Source organism: Ranitomeya variabilis, chromosome 1 (genome assembly GCF_051348905.1).
Source record: "Ranitomeya variabilis isolate aRanVar5 chromosome 1, aRanVar5.hap1, whole genome shotgun sequence".
Lineage (NCBI taxonomy): Eukaryota > Metazoa > Chordata > Amphibia > Anura > Dendrobatidae > Ranitomeya > Ranitomeya variabilis.
Genome location: NC_135232.1, coordinates 832,655,138 through 832,675,260, shown reverse-complemented (window position 1 = coordinate 832,675,260; position 20,123 = coordinate 832,655,138). Strand labels below are relative to the sequence as shown.

Genomic DNA, 20,123 nt, shown 5'->3' with positions numbered 1-20,123 from the left:
TTCTGGACGGCAACTGGCGGTGTTGGAGCCCAGGGACGGGTGGAGGAGGAGGAGGTTGGAGGAGGTAGGAGGGATTGCCACACACACAGCAGGGGAACAGCTGATGTTACTGAACCCCAATAACAGAGGAGCGACTGTTGACTGTGCGTACAGCACTTCTGGACGGCAACTGGCGGTGTTGGAGCCCAGGGACAGGTGGAGGAGGAGGAGGTTGGAGGAGGTAGGAGGGATTGCCACACACACAGCAGGGGAACAGCTGACGTTACTGAACCCCAATAACAGAGGAGGGACTGTTGACTGTGCGTACAGCACTTCTGGACGGCAACTGGCGGTGTTGGAGCCCAGGGACAGGTGGAGGAGGAGGAGGTTGGAGGAGGTAGGAGGAGGTAGGAGGGATTGCCACACACACAGCTGGGGAACAGCTGACGTTACTGAACCCCAATAACAGAGGAGGGACTGTTGACTGTGCGTACAGCACTTCTGGACGGCAACTGGCGGTGTTGGAGCCCAGGGACAGGTGGAAAAGCAGAGGAACACAATGTAGGCCGAAGCCTGAGAAAGTCGAAAGGGAACCTTTAACCCCCCCCAAGGCGTTTGTAGCTGAAAGAGCCAGCTTGTGCAGCACAAAAGATGCAAAAGGAAAAGGTGGCTCTTTTCATCATGCTCCTTGCAAACACAGAACTAAACACTTATAAAATGTGTCCCCTGCAACCGTAAAACCGTCCCGGAGGTGGGACTTTCCTTCGTAATGTGACGCAGCCCAGCCGTCATTCCTACCCCCCCGGCGCCGCGCACCGGCTCCTCAGCGTTGTTTTATTCCGTCAAGGAGCCTGCGCTGTTATGTTATCCCGTGGCCAGGCACACTTAGCGCTGCCCGTCTTCTGGCATCATTTGGTGTCTGGATGGCTGCGCCTGTGCGGCCGCGCTGGCAGAGAGCCCGCCTCGCAGTGTCTTCTGATTTAATCCCACTGGGGGCCTGGGATCCATGGACATGCGCAGTGCATATCTGAACCTCCACCTCTCACTCATCTCCCTATGGCTTCTTCAGACTGTGCGGTGTCACGGCCGTGGCATGCTGTTAGGGACCAGCTGACACCGAACAGTCTGAAGAAGCCATAGGGAAATGAGTGAGAGGTGGAGGTTCAGATATGCACTGCGCATGTCCATGGATCCCAGGCCCCCAGTGGGATTAAATCAGAAGACACTGCGAGGCGGGCTCTCTGCCAGCGCGGCCGCACAGGCGCAGCCATCCAGACACCAAATGATGCCAGAAGACGGGCAGCGCTAAGTGTGCCTGGCCACGGGATAACATAACAGCGCAGGCTCCTGGACGGAATAAAACAACGCTGAGGAGCCGGTGCGCGGCGCCGGGGGGGTAGGAATGACGGCTGGGCTGCGTCACATTACGAAATCAAGTCCCACCTCCGGGACGGTTTTACGGTATCAGTGGACACATTTTATAAGTGTTAAGTTCTGCGTGTGCAAGGAGCTAAACAAAAATAGCTACCTTTTCCTTGGGCAGCATTACTGCTGCACAAGGTGGCTCTTTCAGTAACAAACGCCTTGGGGGGGGGGGGACAGATTCCCTTACATTTCAGTTGTTGTGTCAGCGTGGCGGTCGCATGACACATTGCCGGCTACACAGCTGGGGATCAGCTGACGTTACTGAAACCCAATAACACTGGGTCGTATGTTTTGACTGTGCAGACGGCACGTCTGAGCCTCAACTGGCGGTGTTGGAGCCCAGGAATTTAAGTTCAGGTGGTAGAAAGATGAACACAACAGGAGACCTGGATAACGTATACAGTGACCTAATTATTCAATCAGGAGGAGGAGTGGCAAATTCCGGCGAGATCCAGGCCTTGTTCATTTTCAGGAAAGTAAGCCGGTCAACGTTATCGGAGGATAGTCGCATGCGACGGTCAGTTAGTACACCACCTGCAGCACTAAAGACACGTTCCGATAATACACTGGCCGCAGGGCAAGACAGCACCTCCAATGCATACTGGCTTAGCTCTGGCCATGTATCCAGCTTTGAGACCCAAAACTTGAAAGGGGAAGAGCCGTCTGGGAGTACAGCAAGAGGGCAAGACATGTAGTCTGTCACCATCTGACGGAACCGTTGCCTCCTGCTGACTGGAGCCGTCTGTGATGGTGTAGACTTTTGTGGCGGGCACAGAAAACTGTGCCACAGTTCGGCCATACTGGTCTTGCCTTGGGCAGAGGCACTGCTTCTGCTCCCTCTTTGTGCAGAGCCTCCACCACGGCCTGGACGCACTGAGCTGCTTTGGAATGCACTAGCAGCACTTCTCTCAGTTGGAATGGAGAAGATGATGGAATTGACCAGTGTGTCTTGGTACTCCCGCATTTTTCGCTCCCGGTTCAACGGTGTGATGAGGCTTTCTACGTTGTCCCGGTAGCGAGGATCGAGGAGGGTGAACACCCAATAATCAGACATGTTGAGAATGTGGGCGATGCGGCGGTCGTTTCTCAGGCACTGCAGCATGTAATCCACCATGTGCTGCAGACTGCCAACTGCCCAAGAAACGCTGTCCCCTGCTGGAGGCGTGATCTCTGCCCGCTCGTCATCACCCCACCCTCGCTGTACACACTGAGTACTGGACAATTGTGTAACTCCCTCCTCTGGACGGATGTCTTCCTCCTCCATTGACTCCTCCTCATCCTCCTCACAAACGGTCCCCTGCCTACGCGTTTGTGAGGAACCACGTGGCGCTGACTGTCCAGAAGATGATGGAAATGGTGAATCCTCATCCTCCACCTCTTCCACAACATCATCCCTTAGCGCTTGCAGTGATTTTTCAAGCAGGCAGATAAGGGGGACAGTCATGCTGACTAGTGCATCATCTGCACTCGCCATCCGCGTGGAATAATCAAAGGGACGCAAAACCTGGCAGACGTCATTCATAGTGGCCCACTCTGTGGTTGTGAAGTCTGTACGGCGCTGACTGCGACTTTTTTGCGCCTGAAGCAGCTGGTACTCCATTACAGCTTGCTGCTGCTCACACAACCGCTCCAACATATGTAACGTGGAATTCCACCTGGTAGGTAGGTCACATATGATGCGATGTTCCGGCAGGCGGTGTCGGCGCTGCAGAGCGGCAATGCGCGCTTTTGCCGTGCTGGAACGCCGCAAGTGAGCACACTCTAGGCGGACCTTGTGCAGCAGTGCATCAAGATCCGGATAGTCCCTCAAAAAGCTCTGCACGACCAAATTGAGCACATGTGCCAGACATGGGATGTGAGTGAGGTTGCCGAGGCCCAGAGCTGCCACCAGATTTCGGCCATTATCACACACTACCATGCCTGGCTGGAGATTCGCTGGCACAAACCACACATCGCTCTCCTGCTTGATGGCATTCCAGAGCTCCTGCGCTGTGTGGCTACGATTCCCCAAGAAAATTAATTTCAAGATGGCCTGTTGACGTTTGGCCACGGCTGTGCTCATGTCGGTCGTAACAGGTACACGTTCATCACGGGTCCATGTGGAGGTGGACTGTGACGGCTCCTGCAGCGATGATTCTGAGGAACTGGTGTAAGAGGAGGAGTCAATGCGTACAGAATGGATTCCTGCAATCCTTGGAGTGGGCAGGACACGTCCTGCGCCACTCGCACGGTCTGTACCCGGCTCAACGACATTAACCCAATGGGCAGTGAGGGAAAGGTATCGCCCCTGTCCATGTTGACTGGTCCACGCATCGGTGGTGAGGTGGACCTTGCTACTGACGGCGTTCAGTAGCGCGTGTTTTATGTGTCCCTCCACATGCTTCTGCAGGGCAGGGACGGCTTGCCTGCTGAAGTAAAAGCGGCTGGGCACATTGTACTGTGGGACTGCCAATGACATCAAGTCACGGAAGCTGTCAGTCTCCACCAGCCTGAATGACAGCATTTCCAGTGACAGAAGTTTGGCAATGCCTGCAGTCAGAGCCTGTGCTCGTGGGTGGTTTGACGAGAAAGGCCGCCTTTTCTCCCATGCCTGTACTACCGATGGCTGTAGACTGGGCTGGGAGTGTGTGGATGACTGGGAAAGTGGCGCTGCGGGTGGAATTACAGCGGGTCTCTGGACAACAGGGGCAGAGGTTCTTCCACGGCGATCCTGGGAGGACGCCGAACCAGCTGCGTGTGAGGTAGAGGAAGAGGCAACACGAGCTGAAGAGGTGGTAGCTGCCGCTGTTGGTTGGCCTACCTCTTCAGTGTGTTTTTCTAACTCCGCCGGGTGCCTGTTGCGCACATGTTTCCACATGTTGGAGGTATTGAGGTTGCTGACATTTTTCCCTCTTTTGACTTTTTGATGACACACGTTGCATCTGACATAGCAAATGTCATCTGCAACTGTGTCAAAAAAGGACCAGGCACTGCAAGTCTTGGGAGCGCCCTTTTTGGCTTTTGGAAGAGACATGCTCCTAACGGGTGCCAAAGCGGAGGCTGCAGGATCCGCAGTCTTCCCCCTCCCTCTCCCTCTTTGGGCCGTACGGGGAATCTCTTCCTCAGAGCTGCTCCCACCACCTTCCTGTCCCTCACGCCAAGATGGGTCGAGGACCTCATCATCTACACTACCCTCTGCCCCCAACTGCTCCTCCTGGGTAGTCTCAGCAGCAGAGCACGCACCAGTAAGTGGCACCTGAGTGTCATCATCAGCTGATGCGGCCTGCGATGTGGTGACCGGAGCCACTGGCCCACCCGCCTCTTCAGAGGAAGACAGAAAAAGCTGTTGGGCATCACTGCACCCTGCCTCTTCTTCCATTTCTCCAATGCTGCTTGGCTGGCCCCCTGTTTCCAAGCCAAGAGATTCAGAGAACAGAAGTAGAGACGGCTCCTGTCCTGGGCTCTCTGTCTGCCTGGGCAATTTGGCAGGTGGTGAAGAGACAGATGGCTGCTCTCCAGTGCTCTGTGTCTGAGAGGATGTGGCACTAATGGAAGTTGATGCATTAGCTGCCATCCATCCGACAACAGCTTCAATTTGTTCTTCACGCAGCAGCGGTGTACGGCGCTCGGACACAAAGCTTCGCATGAACGACTGTTGCCTGGTGAAAGTGGGTGCTGATGAGTCACCGGTGCCCGCAGCAGGCACAGAATCCCCACGTCCCCTCCCTGCTCCGCGACGGCTCCCACGCCCCCGTGCCTTACTCACTGCCTTCTTCATCTTGGTTGACTGATAAAGATAAGCAGAAAAGTACTAACGGATTTGTGTGCTTATTCCTGAGCAACTCCTCCTAACAGGTATAAGAAGCACTAATTATCTAAAGTGTGGACTAGACTTTAATATGAGCTAATGTGGCCTACAGAAATGTAAAGTGGTGTAACTGGTGTGTTTGGTGAACTTTATTATTTATTTATTTTTTGGGGGCTGAACTGACAACAGATAGAGCTGCAGTCACACGGAGACCGTGCAGACAGACGTAAACGGCGCTACAAGGCCCAAAAACCCTCCTCTACTTTATCCTATGTAGTGTTTTTCCACAAATTAGCTGGAGACGGGTGGAAAGACACTAATAGGATTTTTTTGAATAAATTAGCAGCAGACTACACTATTTGGAAAAAAAAGAAAATTGATTTGGCGGTATGACGCAGTGAAAAACCCTGAGCTGGAGACAACCAGGCTATAGCTGCTCACAGATTACAGGGCGAGCTGCAGTCACACGGAGACCGTGCAGACAGCCGTAAACGGCGCTGCAAGGCCCAAAAACCCTCCTCTACTTTATCCTATGTAGTGTTTTTCCACAAATTAGCTGGAGACGGGTGGAAAGACACTAATAGGATGTTTTTAAATTAATTAGCAGCAGACTACACTACTTTGAAAAAAAAGAAAATTGATTTGGCAGTATGACGCAGTGAAAAACCCTGAGCTGGAGACAACCAGGCTATAGCTGCTCACAGATTACAGGGCGAGCTGCAGTCACACGGAGACCGTGCAGACAGCCGTAAACGGCGCTGCAAGGCCCAAAAACCCTCCTCTACTTTATCCTATGTAGTGTTTTTCCACAAATTAGCTGGAGACGGGTGGAAAGACACTAATAGGATTTTTTTAAATTAATTAGCAGCAGACTACACTACTTTGAAAAAAAAGAAAATTGATTTGGCGGTATGACGCAGTGAAAAACCCTGAGCTGGAGACAACCAGGCTACAGCTGCTCACAGATTACAGGGCGAGCTGCAGTCACACGGAGACCGTGCAGACAGCCGTAAACGGCGCTGCAAGGCCCAAAAACCCTCCTCTACTTTATCCTATGTAGTGTTTTTCCACAAATTAGCTGGAGACGGGTGGAAAGACACTAATAGGATTTTTTTAAATTAATTAGCAGCAGACTACACTACTTTGAAAAAAAAGAAAATTGATTTGGCGGTATGACGCAGTGAAAAACCCTGAGCTGGAGACAACCAGGCTACAGCTGCTCACAGATTACAGGGCGAGCTGCAGTCACACGGAGACCGTGCAGACAGCCGTAAACGGCGCTGCAAGGCCCAAAAACCCTCCTCTACTTTATCCTATGTAGTGTTTTTCCACAAATTAGCTGGAGACGGGTGGAAAGACACTAATAGGATTTTTTAAAATAAATTAGCAGCAGACTACACTACTTTGAAAAAAAAGAAAATTGATTTGGCGGTATGACGCAGTGAAAAACCCTGAGCTGGAGACAACCAGGCTATAGCTGCTCACAGATTACAGGGCGAGCTGCAGTCACACGGAGACCGTGCAGACAGCCGTAAACGGCGCTGCAAGGCCCAAAAACCCTCCTCTACTTTATCCTATGTAGTGTTTTTCCACAAATTAGCTGGAGACGGGTGGAAAGACACTAATAGGATTTTTTTGAATAAATTAGCAGCAGACTACACTACTTGGGAAAAAAAAAAAAAAAAGGAACAGTATGAGGCAATGAACCACCCTCCCTGAACTGAATACAACCAACTATGGATGGCCTATGTGGCTGCACTCAGACTGGAGACTGGGCTGCACTCACACACACACACACACAGACCCTGCAGATCGCTGTGAAAACAGCGCTACAAGGCAAAAGCAAGGTGAATAGTAGGTGAACACAGCGGTTGCTAAATTAGCCTTTGGAAAGCACAAAGAAGCAAATCGCTATCTCTAAACTGTCCCTCAGTCAGCAAACAGCGTCCTGTCACTAACTGAATTCACAGCAGAGTGATCGCAAAATGGCGCCAGCGACTTTTAAACTGCATCATGACATCATTACACCAGCCAATCACAGCCTTGCCAGTAGTTTCATGCCCTCCATGCTAAACAGGATGTGCCCACACTTGGAATCAATCTCATTGGCTGAATTTCTGCTTTTTGAATCTTAGAACTTCCGATTCCGGTATCCGATACGCGGCAAGTATCGGAATCCCGGTATCGGAATTCCGATACCGCAAGTATCGGCCGATACCCGATACTTGCGGTATCGGAATGCTCAACACTACTGACAAGTAATTCTTTCAACGAGTGACTGCAGGAACCACATAAGGAAAAGGAAAAGTAGTCACCTCTAGGAAGTGCGTCCTTTGCACGTAAACCCAGGCCATGGAGATGCCGGGGATTGAACCCGGGGCCTCACACATGCAAAGCGTGCGCTCTACCACTGAGCTACATCCCCGATATTTGCACCAGTTTCAGAAACTTGCAGGAAACGGGTCAAGATTTTTGCAGACAAGGGTTGGCATTTAGTCAAATCGCTGAACCACCTTGAGAAAAAAACTCTGTGAATTCTTAGAGATACATCAGCTGACCTATTCAAGCTTCCGGCACGACACTCCAACTCGGTTTTCTGATGATACCAAGTAGAGACTCTGAAGCTTGTCCTTAATGCAAAGCTATTGCACATTTCCCACTTTAATCAGGCTAGAGAAAGTTTCCTATATTTGCCTGTGCTATTGATTTGTGCAAAGTTTGTTGAAAGTCCAGTTCCCATTGAAAACATTTTACTGGGTGGTAAAGTGTTGCCCTTGCCTTAGGTTGCATGCAGTCTTTAGAATCTGCCGAGGCAAAAAGCCTCATCCTGCTATGTGACCTGGCAAAGAAGCCAGTTTAAGCGTCAAAGATTCCTTGCGAGTCTTGACGACACTACTAAGCGTGAGTGTGTTTGCTAAAGCTTTCTAGCCATATTAGGAAAAGTTTGGAGATGCTGGGGGTTGAACCCAGGACCTCATACATGCGAAGCATGCGCTCTACCACTGAGCTACATCCCCAAAAGTCTCCCAGTGGGATGGAGCACTGACAAGTAATTCTTTCACCGAGTGACTGCAGGAACCACATAAGGAGAAGGAAAAGTAGTCACCTTTGCACGTAAACCCAAGCCATGGAGATGCCGGGGATTGAACCCGGGGCCTCACACATGAAAAGGGTGCGCTCTACCACTGAGCTACATCCCCGTTATTTACACCACTTTCAGAAACTTGCAGGAAACGGGTCAAGATTTTTGCAGACAAGGGTTGGCATTTATTCAAATCGCTGAACCACCTTGAGAAAAAAACTCTGTGAATTCTTAGAGATACATCAGCTGACCTATTCAAGCTTCCGGCACGACACTCCAACTCGGTTTTCTGATGATACCAAGTAGAGACTCTGAAGCTTGTCCTTAATGCAAAGCTATTGCACATTTCCCACTTTAATCAGGCTAGAGAAAGTTTCCTATATTTGCCTGTGCTATTGATTTGTGCAAAGTTTGTTGAAAGTCCAGTTCCCATTGAAAACATTTTACTGGGTGGTAAAGTGTTGCCCTTGCCTTAGGTTGCATGCAGTCTTTAGAATCTGCTGCGACAAAAAGCCTCGTCCTGCTATGTGACCTGGCAAAGAAGCCAGTTTAAGCGTCAAAGATTCCTTGCGAGTCTTGACGACACTAGTAAGCGTGAGTGTGTTTGCTAAAGCTTTCTAGCCATATTAGGAAAAGTTTGGAGATGCTGGGGGTTGAAACCAGGACCTCATACATGCGAAGCATGCGCTCTACCACTGAGCTACATCCCCAAAAGTCTTCTAGTGGGATGGAGCACTGACAAGTAATTCTTTCAACGAGTGACTGCAGGAACCACATAAGGAGAAGGAAAAGTAGTCACCTGTAGGAAGTGCGTCCTTTGCACGTAAACCCAGGCCATGGAGATGCCGGGGATTGAACCCGGGGCCTCACACATGCAAAGCGTGCGCTCTACCACTGAGCTACATCCCCGTTATTTGCACCACTTTCAGAAACTTGCAGGAAACGGGTCAAGATTTTTGCAGACAAGGGTTGGCATTTATTCAAATTGCTGAACCACCTTGAGAAAAAAACTCTGTGAATTCTTAGAGATACATCAGCTGACCAATTCAAGCTTCCGGCACGACACTCCAACTCGGTTTTAGGATGATACCAAGTAGAGACTCTGAAGCTTGTCCTTAATGCAAAGCTATTGCACATTTCCCACTTTAATCAGGCTAGAGAAAGTTTCCTATATTTGCCTGTGCTATTGATTTGTGCAAAGTTTGTTGAAAGTCCAGTTCCCATTGAAAACATTTTACTGGGTGGTAAAGTGTTGCCCTTGCCTTAGGTTGCATGCAGTCTTTAGAATCTGCCGCAGCAAAAAGCCTCGTCCTGCTATGTGACCTGGCAAAGAAGCCAGTTTAAGCGTCAAAGATTCCTTGCGAGTCTTGACGACACTACTAAGCGTGAGTGCGTTTGCTAAAGCTTTCTAGCCATATTAGGAAAAGTTTGGAGATGCTGGGGGTTGAACCCAGGACCTCATACATGCGAAGCATGCGCTCTACCACTGAGCTACATCCCCAAAAGTCTCCTACTGGGATGGAGCACTGACAAGTAATTCTTTCAACGAGTGACTGCAGGAACCACATAAGGAGAAGGAAAAGTAGTCACCTGTAGGAAGTGCGTCCTTTGCACGTAAACCCAGGCCATGGAGATGCCGGGGATTGAACCCGGGGCCTCACACATGCAAAGCGTGCGCTCTACCACTGAGCTACATCCCCGATATTTGCACCAGTTTCAGAAACTTGCAGGAAACGGGTCAAGATTTTTGCAGACAAGGGTTGGCATTTAGTCAAATCGCTGAACCACCTTGAGAAAAAAACTCTGTGAATTCTTAGAGATACATCAGCTGACCTATTCAAGCTTCCGGCACGACACTCCAACTCGGTTTTCTGATGATACCAAGTAGAGACTCTGAAGCTTGTCCTTAATGCAAAGCTATTGCACATTTCCCACTTTAATCAGGCTAGAGAAAGTTTCCTATATTTGCCTGTGCTATTGATTTGTGCAAAGTTTGTTGAAAGTCCAGTTCCCATTGAAAACATTTTACTGGGTGGTAAAGTGTTGCCCTTGCCTTAGGTTGCATGCAGTCTTTAGAATCTGCCGAGGCAAAAAGCCTCATCCTGCTATGTGACCTGGCAAAGAAGCCAGTTTAAGCGTCAAAGATTCCTTGCGAGTCTTGACGACACTACTAAGCGTGAGTGTGTTTGCTAAAGCTTTCTAGCCATATTAGGAAAAGTTTGGAGATGCTGGGGGTTGAACCCAGGACCTCATACATGCGAAGCATGCGCTCTACCACTGAGCTACATCCCCAAAAGTCTCCCAGTGGGATGGAGCACTGACAAGTAATTCTTTCACCGAGTGACTGCAGGAACCACATAAGGAGAAGGAAAAGTAGTCACCTTTGCACGTAAACCCAAGCCATGGAGATGCCGGGGATTGAACCCGGGGCCTCACACATGAAAAGGGTGCGCTCTACCACTGAGCTACATCCCCGTTATTTACACCACTTTCAGAAACTTGCAGGAAACGGGTCAAGATTTTTGCAGACAAGGGTTGGCATTTATTCAAATCGCTGAACCACCTTGAGAAAAAAACTCTGTGAATTCTTAGAGATACATCAGCTGACCTATTCAAGCTTCCGGCACGACACTCCAACTCGGTTTTCTGATGATACCAAGTAGAGACTCTGAAGCTTGTCCTTAATGCAAAGCTATTGCACATTTCCCACTTTAATCAGGCTAGAGAAAGTTTCCTATATTTGCCTGTGCTATTGATTTGTGCAAAGTTTGTTGAAAGTCCAGTTCCCATTGAAAACATTTTACTGGGTGGTAAAGTGTTGCCCTTGCCTTAGGTTGCATGCAGTCTTTAGAATCTGCTGCGACAAAAAGCCTCGTCCTGCTATGTGACCTGGCAAAGAAGCCAGTTTAAGCGTCAAAGATTCCTTGCGAGTCTTGACGACACTAGTAAGCGTGAGTGTGTTTGCTAAAGCTTTCTAGCCATATTAGGAAAAGTTTGGAGATGCTGGGGGTTGAAACCAGGACCTCATACATGCGAAGCATGCGCTCTACCACTGAGCTACATCCCCAAAAGTCTTCTAGTGGGATGGAGCACTGACAAGTAATTCTTTCAACGAGTGACTGCAGGAACCACATAAGGAGAAGGAAAAGTAGTCACCTGTAGGAAGTGCGTCCTTTGCATGTAAACCCAGGCCATGGAGATGCTGGGGATTGAACCCGGGGCCTCACACATGCAAAGCGTGCGCTCTACCACTGAGCTACATCCCCATTATTTGCACAACTTTCAGAAACTTGCAGGAAACGGGTCAAGATTTTTGCAGACAAGGGTTGGCATTTATTCAAATTGCTGAACCACCTTGAGAAAAAAACTCTGTGAATTCTTAGAGATACATCAGCTGACCAATTCAAGCTTCCGGCACGACACTCCAACTCGGTTTTAGGATGATACCAAGTAGAGACCCTGAAGCTTGTCCTTAATGCAAAGCTATTGCACATTTCCCACTTTAATCAGGCTAGAGAAAGTTTCCTATATTTGCCTGTGCTATTGATTTGTGCAAAGTTTGTTGAAAGTCCAGTTCCCATTGAAAACATTTTACTGGGTGGTAAAGTGTTGCCCTTGCCTTAGATTGCATGCAGTCTTTAGAATCTGCCGTGGCAAAAAGCCTCGTCCTGCTATGTGACCTGGCAAAGAAGCCAGTTTAAGCGTCAAAGATTCCTTGCGAGTCTTGACGACACTACTAAGCGTGAGTGTGTTTGCTAAAGCTTTCTAGCCATATTAGGAAAAGTTTAGAGATGCTGGGGGTTGAACCCAGGACCTCATTCATGCGAAGCATGCGCTCTACCACTGAGCTACATCCCCAAAAGTCTCCCAGTGGGATGGAGCACTGACAAGTAATTCTTTCACCGAGTGACTGCACGAACCACATAAGGAGAAGGAAAATTAGTCACCTGTAGCAAGTGCGTCCTTTGCACGTAAACCCAGGCCATGGAGATGCCGGGGATTGAACCCGGGGCCTCACACATGCAAAGCGTGCGCTCTACCACTGAGCTACATCCCCGTTATTTGCACCATTTCCAGAAACTTGCAGGAAACGGGTCAAGATTTTTGCAGACAAGGGTTGGCATTTAGTCAAATCGCTGAACCACCTTGAGAAAAAAACTCTGTGAATTCTTAGAGATACATCAGCTGACCAATTCAAGCTTCCGGCACGACACTCCAACTCGGTTTTCTGATGATACCAAGTAGAGACTCTGAAGCTTGTCCTTAATGCAAAGCTATTGCACATTTCCCACTTTAATCAGGCTAGAGAAAGTTTCCTATATTTGCCTGTGCTATTGATTTGTGCAAAGTTTGTTGAAAGTCCAGTTCCCATTGAAAACATTTTACTGGGTGGTAAAGTGTTGCCCTTGCCTTAGGTTGCATGCAGTCTTTAGAATCTGCCGCGGCAAAAAGCCTCATCCTGCTATGTGACCTGGCAAAGAAGCCAGTTTAAGCGTCAAAGATTCCTTGCGAGTCTTGACGACACTACTAAGCGTGAGTGTGTTTGCTAAAGCTTTCTAGCCATATTAGGAAAAGTTTGGAGATGCTGGGGGTTGAACCCAGGACCTCATACATGCGAAGCATGCGCTCTACCACTGAGCTACATCCCCAAAAGTCTCCCAGTGAGATGGAGCACTGACAAGTAATTCTTTCACCGAGTGACTGCAGGAACCACATAAGGAGAAGGAAAAGTAGTCACCTTTGCACGTAAACCCAGGTCATGGAGATGCCTGGGATTGAACCCGGGGCCTCACACATGAAAAGCGTGTGCTCTACCACTGAGCTACATCCCCGTTATTTGCACCACTTTCAGAAACTTGCAGGAAACGGGTCAAGATTTTTGCAGACAAGGGTTGGCATTTATTCAAATCGCTGAACCACCTTGAGAAAAAAACTCTGTGAATTCTTAGAGATACATCAGCTGACCTATTCAAGCTTCCGGCACGACACTCCAACTCGGTTTTCTGATGATACCAAGTAGAGACTCTGAAGCTTGTCCTTAATGAAAAGCTAGTGCACATTTCCCACTTTAATCAGGCTAGAGAAAGTTTCCTATATTTGCCTGTGCTATTGATTTGAGCAAAGTTTGTTGAAAGTCCAGTTCCCATTGAAAACATTTTACTGGGTGGTAAAGTGTTGCCCTTGCCTTAGGTTGCCCTTGCCTTAGGTTGCATGCAGTCTTTAGAATCTGCCGCGGCAAAAAGCCTCGTCCTGCTATGTGACCTGGCAAAGAAGCCAGTTTAAGCGTCAATGATTCCTTGCGAGTCTTGACGACACTACTAAGCATGAGTGTGTTTGCTAAAGCTTTCTAGCCATATTAGGAAAAGTTTGGAGATGCTGGGGGTTGAACCCAGGACCTCATACATGCGAAGCATGCGCTCTACCACTGAGCTACATCCCCAAAAGTCTCCTAGTGGGATGGAGCACTGACAAGTAATTCTTTCAACGAGTGACTGCAGGAACCACATAAGGAGAAGGAAAAGTAGTCACCTGTAGGAAGTGCGTCCTCTGCACGTAAACCCAGGCCATGGAGATGCCGGGGATTGAACCTGGGGCCTCCCACATGCAAAGCGTGTGCTCTACCACTGAGCTACATCCCCGTTATTTGCACCACTTTCAGAAACTTGCAGGAAACGGGTCAAGATTTTTGCAGACAAGGGTTGGCATTTAGTCAAATCGCTGAACCACCTTGAGAAAAAAACTCTGTGAATTCTTAGAGATACATCAGCTGACCTATTCAAGCATCTGGCACGACACTCCAACTCGGTTTTCTGATGATACCAAGTAGAGACTCTGAAGCTTGTCCTTAATGCAAAGCTATTGCACATTTCCCACTTTAATCAGGCTAGAGAAAGTTTCCTATATTTGCCTGTGCTATTGATTTGTGCAAAGTTTGTTGAAAGTCCAGTTCCCATTGAAAACATTTTACTGGGTGGTAAAGTGTTGCCCTTGCCTTAGGTTGCATGCAGTCTTTAGAATCTGCCGCAGCAAAAAGCCTCGTCCTGCTATGTGACCTGGCAAAGAAGCCAGTTTAAGCGTCAAAGATTCCTTGCGAGTCTTGACGACACTACTAAGCGTGAGTGTGTTTGCTAAAGCTTTCTAGCCATATTAGGAAAAGTTTGGAGATGCTGGGGGTTGAACCCAGGACCTCATACATGCGAAGCATGCGCTCTACCACTGAGATACATCCCCAAAAGTCTCCTAGTGGGATGGAGCACTGACAAGTAATTCTTTCAACGAGTGACTGCAGGAACCACATAAGGAGAAGGAAAAGTAGTCACCTGTAGGAAGTGCGTCCTTTGCACGTAAACCCAGGCCATGGAGATGCCGGGGATTGAACCCGGGGCCTCACTCATGCAAAGCGTGCGCTCTACCACTGAGCTACATCCCCGTTATTTGCACAACTTTCAGAAACTTGCAGGAAACGGGTCAAGATTTTTGCAGACAAGGGTTGGCATTTATTCAAATCGCTGAACCACCTTGAGAAAAAAACTCTGTGAATTCTTAGAGATACATCAGCTGACCTATTCAAGCTTCCGGCACGACACTCCAACTCGGTTTTCTGATGATACCAAGTAGAGACTCTGAAGCTTGTCCTTAATGCAAAGCTATTGCACATTTCCCACTTTAATCAGGCTAGAGAAAGTTTCCTATATTTGCCTGTGCTATTGATTTGTGCAAAGTTTGTTGAAAGTCCAGTTCCCATTGAAAACATTTTACTGGGTGGTAAAGTGTTGCCCTTGCCTTAGGTTGCCCTTGCCTTAGGTTGCATGCAGTCTTTAGAATCTGCCGTGGCAAAAAGCCTCGTCCTGCTATGTGACCTGGCAAAGAAGCCAGTTTAAGCGTCAAAGATTCCTTGCGAGTCTTGACGACACTACTAAGCGTGAGTGTGTTTGCTAAAGCTTTCTAGCCATATTAGGAAAAGTTTAGAGATGCTGGGGGTTGAACCCAGGACCTCATTCATGCGAAGCATGCGCTCTACCACTGAGCTACATCCCCAAAAGTCTCCCAGTGGGATGGAGCACTGACAAGTAATTCTTTCACCGAGTGACTGCACGAACCACATAAGGAGAAGGAAAATTAGTCACCTGTAGCAAGTGCGTCCTTTGCACGTAAACCCAGGCCATGGAGATGCCGGGGATTGAACCCGGGGCCTCACACATGCAAAGCGTGCGCTCTACCACTGAGCTACATCCCCGTTATTTGCACCATTTCCAGAAACTTGCAGGAAACGGGTCAAGATTTTTGCAGACAAGGGTTGGCATTTAGTCAAATCGCTGAACCACCTTGAGAAAAAAACTCTGTGAATTCTTAGAGATACATCAGCTGACCAATTCAAGCTTCCGGCACGACACTCCAACTCGGTTTTCTGATGATACCAAGTAGAGACTCTGAAGCTTGTCCTTAATGCAAAGCTATTGCACATTTCCCACTTTAATCAGGCTAGAGAAAGTTTCCTATATTTGCCTGTGCTATTGATTTGTGCAAAGTTTGTTGAAAGTCCAGTTCCCATTGAAAACATTTTACTGGGTGGTAAAGTGTTGCCCTTGCCTTAGGTTGCATGCAGTCTTTAGAATCTGCCGCGGCAAAAAGCCTCATCCTGCTATGTGACCTGGCAAAGAAGCCAGTTTAAGCGTCAAAGATTCCTTGCGAGTCTTGACGACACTACTAAGCGTGAGTGTGTTTGCTAAAGCTTTCTAGCCATATTAGGAAAAGTTTGGAGATGCTGGGGGTTGAACCCAGGACCTCATACATGCGAAGCATGCGCTCTACCACTGAGCTACATCCCCAAAAGTCTCCCAGTGGGATGGAGCACTGACAAGTAATTCTTTCACCGAGTGACTGCAGGAACCACATAAGGAGAAGGAAAAGTAGTCACCTTTGCACGTAAACCCAGGTCATGGAGATGCCTGGGATTGAACCCGGGGCCTCACACATGAAAAGCGTGCGCTCTACCACTGAGCTACATCCCCGTTATTTGCACCACTTTCAGAAACTTGCAGGAAACGGGTCAAGATTTTTGCAGACAAGGGTTGGCATTTATTCAAATCGCTGAACCACCTTGAGAAAAAAACTCTGTGAATTCTTAGAGATACATCAGCTGACCTATTCAAGCTTCCGGCACGACACTCCAACTCGGTTTTCTGATGATACCAAGTAGAGACTCTGAAGCTTGTCCTTAATGCAAAGCTATTGCACATTTCCCACTTTAATCAGGCTAGAGAAAGTTTCCTATATTTGCCTGTGCTATTGATTTGAGCAAAGTTTGTTGAAAGTCCAGTTCCCATTGAAAACATTTTACTGGGTGGTAAAGTGTTGCCCTTGCCTTAGGTTGCCCTTGCCTTAGGTTGCATGCAGTCTTTAGAATCTGCCGCGGCAAAAAGCCTCGTCCTGCTATGTGACCTGGCAAAGAAGCCAGTTTAAGCGTCAATGATTCCTTGCGCGTCTTGACGACACTACTAAGCATGAGTGTGTTTGCTAAAGCTTTCTAGCCATATTAGGAAAAGTTTGGAGATGCTGGGGGTTGAACCCAGGACCTCATACATGCGAAGCATGCGCTCTACCACTGAGCTACATCCCCAAAAGTCTCCTAGTGGGATGGAGCACTGACAAGTAATTCTTTCAACGAGTGACTGCAGGAACCACATAAGGAGAAGGAAAAGTAGTCACCTGTAGGAAGTGCGTCCTCTGCACGTAAACCCAGGCCATGGAGATGCCGGGGATTGAACCTGGGGCCTCCCACATGCAAAGCGTGTGCTCTACCACTGAGCTACATCCCCGTTATTTGCACCACTTTCAGAAACTTGCAGGAAACGGGTCAAGATTTTTGCAGACAAGGGTTGGCATTTAGTCAAATCGCTGAACCACCTTGAGAAAAAAACTCTGTGAATTCTTAGAGATACATCAGCTGACCTATTCAAGCATCTGGCACGACACTCCAACTCGGTTTTCTGATGATACCAAGTAGAGACTCTGAAGCTTGTCCTTAATGCAAAGCTATTGCACATTTCCCACTTTAATCAGGCTAGAGAAAGTTTCCTATATTTGCCTGTGCTATTGATTTGTGCAAAGTTTGTTGAAAGTCCAGTTCCCATTGAAAACATTTTACTGGGTGGTAAAGTGTTGCCCTTGCCTTAGGTTGCATGCAGTCTTTAGAATCTGCCGCAGCAAAAAGCCTCGTCCTGCTATGTGACCTGGCAAAGAAGCCAGTTTAAGCGTCAAAGATTCCTTGCGAGTCTTGACGACACTACTAAGCGTGAGTGTGTTTGCTAAAGCTTTCTAGCCATATTAGGAAAAGTTTGGAGATGCTGGGGGTTGAACCCAGGACCTCATACATGCGAAGCATGCGCTCTACCACTGAGCTACATCCCCAAAAGTCTCCTAGTGGGATGGAGCACTGACAAGTAATTCTTTCAACGAGTGACTGCAGGAACCACATAAGGAGAAGGAAAAGTAGTCACCTGTAGGAAGTGCGTCCTTTGCACGTAAACCCAGGCCATGGAGATGCCGGGGATTGAACCCGGGGCCTCACTCATGCAAAGCGTGCGCTCTACCACTGAGCTACATCCCCGTTATTTGCACAACTTTCAGAAACTTGCAGGAAACGGGTCAAGATTTTTGCAGACAAGGGTTGGCATTTATTCAAATCGCTGAACCACCTTGAGAAAAAAACTCTGTGAATTCTTAGAGATACATCAGCTGACCTATTCAAGCTTCCGGCACGACACTCCAACTCGGTTTTCTGATGATACCAAGTAGAGACTCTGAAGCTTGTCCTTAATGCAAAGCTATTGCACATTTCCCACTTTAATCAGGCTAGAGAAAGTTTCCTATATTTGCCTGTGCTATTGATTTGTGCAAAGTTTGTTGAAAGTCCAGTTCCCATTGAAAACATTTTACTGGGTGGTAAAGTGTTGCCCTTGCCTTAGGTTGCCCTTGCCTTAGGTTGCATGCAGTCTTTAGAATCTGCCGCGGCAAAAAGCCTCGTCCTGTTATGTGACCTGGCAAAGAAGCCAGTTTAAGCGTCAAAGATTCCTTGCGAGTCTTGACGACACTACTAAGCGTGCGTGTGTTTGCTAAAGCTTTCTAGCCATATTAGGAAAAGTTTGGAGATGCTGGGGGTAGAACCCAGGACCTCATACATGCGAAGCATGCGCTCTACCACTGAGCTACATCCCCAAAAGTCTCCTAGTGGGATGGAGCACTGACAAGTAATTCTTTCAACGAGTGACTGCAGGAACCACATAAGGAGAAGGAAAAGTAGTCACCTGTAGGAAGTGCGTCCTTTGCACGTAAACCCAGGCCATGGAGATGCCGGGGATTGAACCCGGGGCCTCACTCATGCAAAGCGTGCGCTCTACCACTGAGCTACATCCCCGTTATTTGCACAACTTTCAGAAACTTGCAGGAAACGGGTCAAGATTTTTGCAGACAAGGGTTGGCATTTATTCAAATCGCTGAACCACCTTGAGAAAAAAACTCTGTGAATTCTTAGAGATACATCAGCTGACCAATTCAAGCTTCCGGCACGACACTCCAACTCGGTTTTAGGATGATACCAAGTAGAGACTCTGAAGCTTGTCCTTAATGCAAAGCTATTGCACATTTCCCACTTTAATCAGGCTAGAGAAAGTTTCCTATATTTGCCTGTGCTATTGATTTGTGCAAAGTTTGTTGAAAGTCCAGTTCCCATTGAAAACATTTTACTGGGTGGTAAAGTGTTGCCCTTGCCTTAGGTTGCATGCAGTCTTTAGAATCTGCCGCGGCAAAAAGCCTCGGCCTGCTATGTGACCTGGCAAAGAAGCCAGTTTAAGCGTCAAAGATTCCTTGCGAGTCTTGAAGACACTACTAAGCGTGAGTGTGTTTGCTAAAGCTTTCTAGCCATATTAGGAAAAGTTTGGAGATGCTGGGGGTTGAACCCAGGACCTCATACATGCGAAGCATGCGCTCTACCACTGAGCTACATCCCCAAAAGTCTCCCAGTGGGATGGAGCACTGACAAGTAATTCTTTCACCGAGTGACTGCAGGAACCACATAAGGAGAAGGAAAAGTAGTCACCTGTAGGAAGTGCGTCCTTTGCACGTAAACCCAGGCCATGGAGATGCCGGGGATTGAACCCGGGGCCTCACACATGCAAAGCGTGCGCTCTACCACTGAGCTACATCCCCGTTATTTGCACAACTTTAAGAAACTTGCAGGAAACGGGTCAAGATTTTTGCAGACAAGGGTTGGCATTTAGTCAAATCGCTGAACCACCTTGAGAAAAAAACTCTGTGAATTCTTAGAGATACATCAGCTGACCAATTCAAGCTTCCGGCACGACACTCCAACTCGGTTTTAGGATGATACCAAGTAGAGACTCTGAAGCTTGTCCTTAATGCAAAGCTATTGCACATTTCCCACTTTAATCAGGCTAGAGAAAGTTTCCTATATTTGCCTGTGCTATTGATTTGTGCAAAGTTTGTTGAAAGTCCAGTTCCCATTGAAAACATTTTACTGGGTGGTAAAGTGTTGCCCTTGCCTTAGGTTGCATGCAGTCTTTAGAATCTGCCGCGGCAAAAAGCCTCGTCCTGCTATGTGACCTGGCAAAGAAGCCAGTTTAAGCGTCAAAGATTCCTTGCGAGTCTTGACGACACTACTAAGCGTGAGTGTGTTTGCTAAAGCTTTCTAGCCATATTAGGAAAAGTTTGGAGATGCTGGGGGTTGAACCCAGGACCTCATACATGCGAAGCATGCGCTCTACCACTGAGCTACATCCCCAAAAGTCTCCCAGTGGGATGGAGCACTGACAAGTAATTCTTTCACCGAGT

General features: G+C 48.2%; 30 non-coding genes across 30 annotated transcripts; all 30 read right to left on the bottom strand.

Annotated features, from left to right (window-relative positions):
- Positions 1–7,544: 7,544 nt before the first annotated feature.
- Positions 7,545–7,616, bottom strand: TRNAA-UGC (transfer RNA alanine (anticodon UGC)). Its single transcript has one exon. It is a non-coding gene; the product is annotated as a tRNA-Ala (tRNA).
- Positions 7,617–8,136: 520 nt separating this feature from the next.
- Positions 8,137–8,208, bottom strand: TRNAA-CGC (transfer RNA alanine (anticodon CGC)). The gene has a single exon. It is a non-coding gene; the product is annotated as a tRNA-Ala (tRNA).
- A 111-nt stretch (positions 8,209–8,319) lies between these two features.
- On the bottom strand, positions 8,320–8,391 carry TRNAE-UUC (transfer RNA glutamic acid (anticodon UUC)). The gene has a single exon. It is a non-coding gene; the product is annotated as a tRNA-Glu (tRNA).
- Positions 8,392–8,911: 520 nt separating this feature from the next.
- On the bottom strand, positions 8,912–8,983 carry TRNAA-CGC (transfer RNA alanine (anticodon CGC)). The gene has a single exon. It is a non-coding gene; the product is annotated as a tRNA-Ala (tRNA).
- Positions 8,984–9,110: 127 nt separating this feature from the next.
- Positions 9,111–9,182, bottom strand: TRNAA-UGC (transfer RNA alanine (anticodon UGC)). Its single transcript has one exon. It is a non-coding gene; the product is annotated as a tRNA-Ala (tRNA).
- Positions 9,183–9,702: 520 nt separating this feature from the next.
- On the bottom strand, positions 9,703–9,774 carry TRNAA-CGC (transfer RNA alanine (anticodon CGC)). Its single transcript has one exon. It is a non-coding gene; the product is annotated as a tRNA-Ala (tRNA).
- A 127-nt stretch (positions 9,775–9,901) lies between these two features.
- Positions 9,902–9,973, bottom strand: TRNAA-UGC (transfer RNA alanine (anticodon UGC)). The gene has a single exon. It is a non-coding gene; the product is annotated as a tRNA-Ala (tRNA).
- A 520-nt stretch (positions 9,974–10,493) lies between these two features.
- Positions 10,494–10,565, bottom strand: TRNAA-CGC (transfer RNA alanine (anticodon CGC)). The gene has a single exon. It is a non-coding gene; the product is annotated as a tRNA-Ala (tRNA).
- A 111-nt stretch (positions 10,566–10,676) lies between these two features.
- On the bottom strand, positions 10,677–10,748 carry TRNAE-UUC (transfer RNA glutamic acid (anticodon UUC)). Its single transcript has one exon. It is a non-coding gene; the product is annotated as a tRNA-Glu (tRNA).
- A 520-nt stretch (positions 10,749–11,268) lies between these two features.
- On the bottom strand, positions 11,269–11,340 carry TRNAA-CGC (transfer RNA alanine (anticodon CGC)). The gene has a single exon. It is a non-coding gene; the product is annotated as a tRNA-Ala (tRNA).
- A 127-nt stretch (positions 11,341–11,467) lies between these two features.
- On the bottom strand, positions 11,468–11,539 carry TRNAA-UGC (transfer RNA alanine (anticodon UGC)). Its single transcript has one exon. It is a non-coding gene; the product is annotated as a tRNA-Ala (tRNA).
- Positions 11,540–12,059: 520 nt separating this feature from the next.
- On the bottom strand, positions 12,060–12,131 carry TRNAA-CGC (transfer RNA alanine (anticodon CGC)). Its single transcript has one exon. It is a non-coding gene; the product is annotated as a tRNA-Ala (tRNA).
- Positions 12,132–12,258: 127 nt separating this feature from the next.
- Positions 12,259–12,330, bottom strand: TRNAA-UGC (transfer RNA alanine (anticodon UGC)). Its single transcript has one exon. It is a non-coding gene; the product is annotated as a tRNA-Ala (tRNA).
- Positions 12,331–12,850: 520 nt separating this feature from the next.
- TRNAA-CGC (transfer RNA alanine (anticodon CGC)) lies at positions 12,851–12,922 on the bottom strand. Its single transcript has one exon. It is a non-coding gene; the product is annotated as a tRNA-Ala (tRNA).
- Positions 12,923–13,033: 111 nt separating this feature from the next.
- On the bottom strand, positions 13,034–13,105 carry TRNAE-UUC (transfer RNA glutamic acid (anticodon UUC)). Its single transcript has one exon. It is a non-coding gene; the product is annotated as a tRNA-Glu (tRNA).
- A 536-nt stretch (positions 13,106–13,641) lies between these two features.
- Positions 13,642–13,713, bottom strand: TRNAA-CGC (transfer RNA alanine (anticodon CGC)). Its single transcript has one exon. It is a non-coding gene; the product is annotated as a tRNA-Ala (tRNA).
- A 719-nt stretch (positions 13,714–14,432) lies between these two features.
- TRNAA-CGC (transfer RNA alanine (anticodon CGC)) lies at positions 14,433–14,504 on the bottom strand. The gene has a single exon. It is a non-coding gene; the product is annotated as a tRNA-Ala (tRNA).
- Positions 14,505–14,631: 127 nt separating this feature from the next.
- On the bottom strand, positions 14,632–14,703 carry TRNAA-UGC (transfer RNA alanine (anticodon UGC)). Its single transcript has one exon. It is a non-coding gene; the product is annotated as a tRNA-Ala (tRNA).
- Positions 14,704–15,239: 536 nt separating this feature from the next.
- Positions 15,240–15,311, bottom strand: TRNAA-CGC (transfer RNA alanine (anticodon CGC)). The gene has a single exon. It is a non-coding gene; the product is annotated as a tRNA-Ala (tRNA).
- A 127-nt stretch (positions 15,312–15,438) lies between these two features.
- On the bottom strand, positions 15,439–15,510 carry TRNAA-UGC (transfer RNA alanine (anticodon UGC)). Its single transcript has one exon. It is a non-coding gene; the product is annotated as a tRNA-Ala (tRNA).
- Positions 15,511–16,030: 520 nt separating this feature from the next.
- TRNAA-CGC (transfer RNA alanine (anticodon CGC)) lies at positions 16,031–16,102 on the bottom strand. Its single transcript has one exon. It is a non-coding gene; the product is annotated as a tRNA-Ala (tRNA).
- Positions 16,103–16,213: 111 nt separating this feature from the next.
- Positions 16,214–16,285, bottom strand: TRNAE-UUC (transfer RNA glutamic acid (anticodon UUC)). The gene has a single exon. It is a non-coding gene; the product is annotated as a tRNA-Glu (tRNA).
- A 536-nt stretch (positions 16,286–16,821) lies between these two features.
- Positions 16,822–16,893, bottom strand: TRNAA-CGC (transfer RNA alanine (anticodon CGC)). Its single transcript has one exon. It is a non-coding gene; the product is annotated as a tRNA-Ala (tRNA).
- A 719-nt stretch (positions 16,894–17,612) lies between these two features.
- Positions 17,613–17,684, bottom strand: TRNAA-CGC (transfer RNA alanine (anticodon CGC)). Its single transcript has one exon. It is a non-coding gene; the product is annotated as a tRNA-Ala (tRNA).
- A 127-nt stretch (positions 17,685–17,811) lies between these two features.
- Positions 17,812–17,883, bottom strand: TRNAA-UGC (transfer RNA alanine (anticodon UGC)). The gene has a single exon. It is a non-coding gene; the product is annotated as a tRNA-Ala (tRNA).
- Positions 17,884–18,419: 536 nt separating this feature from the next.
- Positions 18,420–18,491, bottom strand: TRNAA-CGC (transfer RNA alanine (anticodon CGC)). Its single transcript has one exon. It is a non-coding gene; the product is annotated as a tRNA-Ala (tRNA).
- A 127-nt stretch (positions 18,492–18,618) lies between these two features.
- Positions 18,619–18,690, bottom strand: TRNAA-UGC (transfer RNA alanine (anticodon UGC)). The gene has a single exon. It is a non-coding gene; the product is annotated as a tRNA-Ala (tRNA).
- Positions 18,691–19,210: 520 nt separating this feature from the next.
- TRNAA-CGC (transfer RNA alanine (anticodon CGC)) lies at positions 19,211–19,282 on the bottom strand. Its single transcript has one exon. It is a non-coding gene; the product is annotated as a tRNA-Ala (tRNA).
- Positions 19,283–19,409: 127 nt separating this feature from the next.
- TRNAA-UGC (transfer RNA alanine (anticodon UGC)) lies at positions 19,410–19,481 on the bottom strand. Its single transcript has one exon. It is a non-coding gene; the product is annotated as a tRNA-Ala (tRNA).
- A 520-nt stretch (positions 19,482–20,001) lies between these two features.
- Positions 20,002–20,073, bottom strand: TRNAA-CGC (transfer RNA alanine (anticodon CGC)). The gene has a single exon. It is a non-coding gene; the product is annotated as a tRNA-Ala (tRNA).
- Positions 20,074–20,123: the final 50 nt, after the last annotated feature.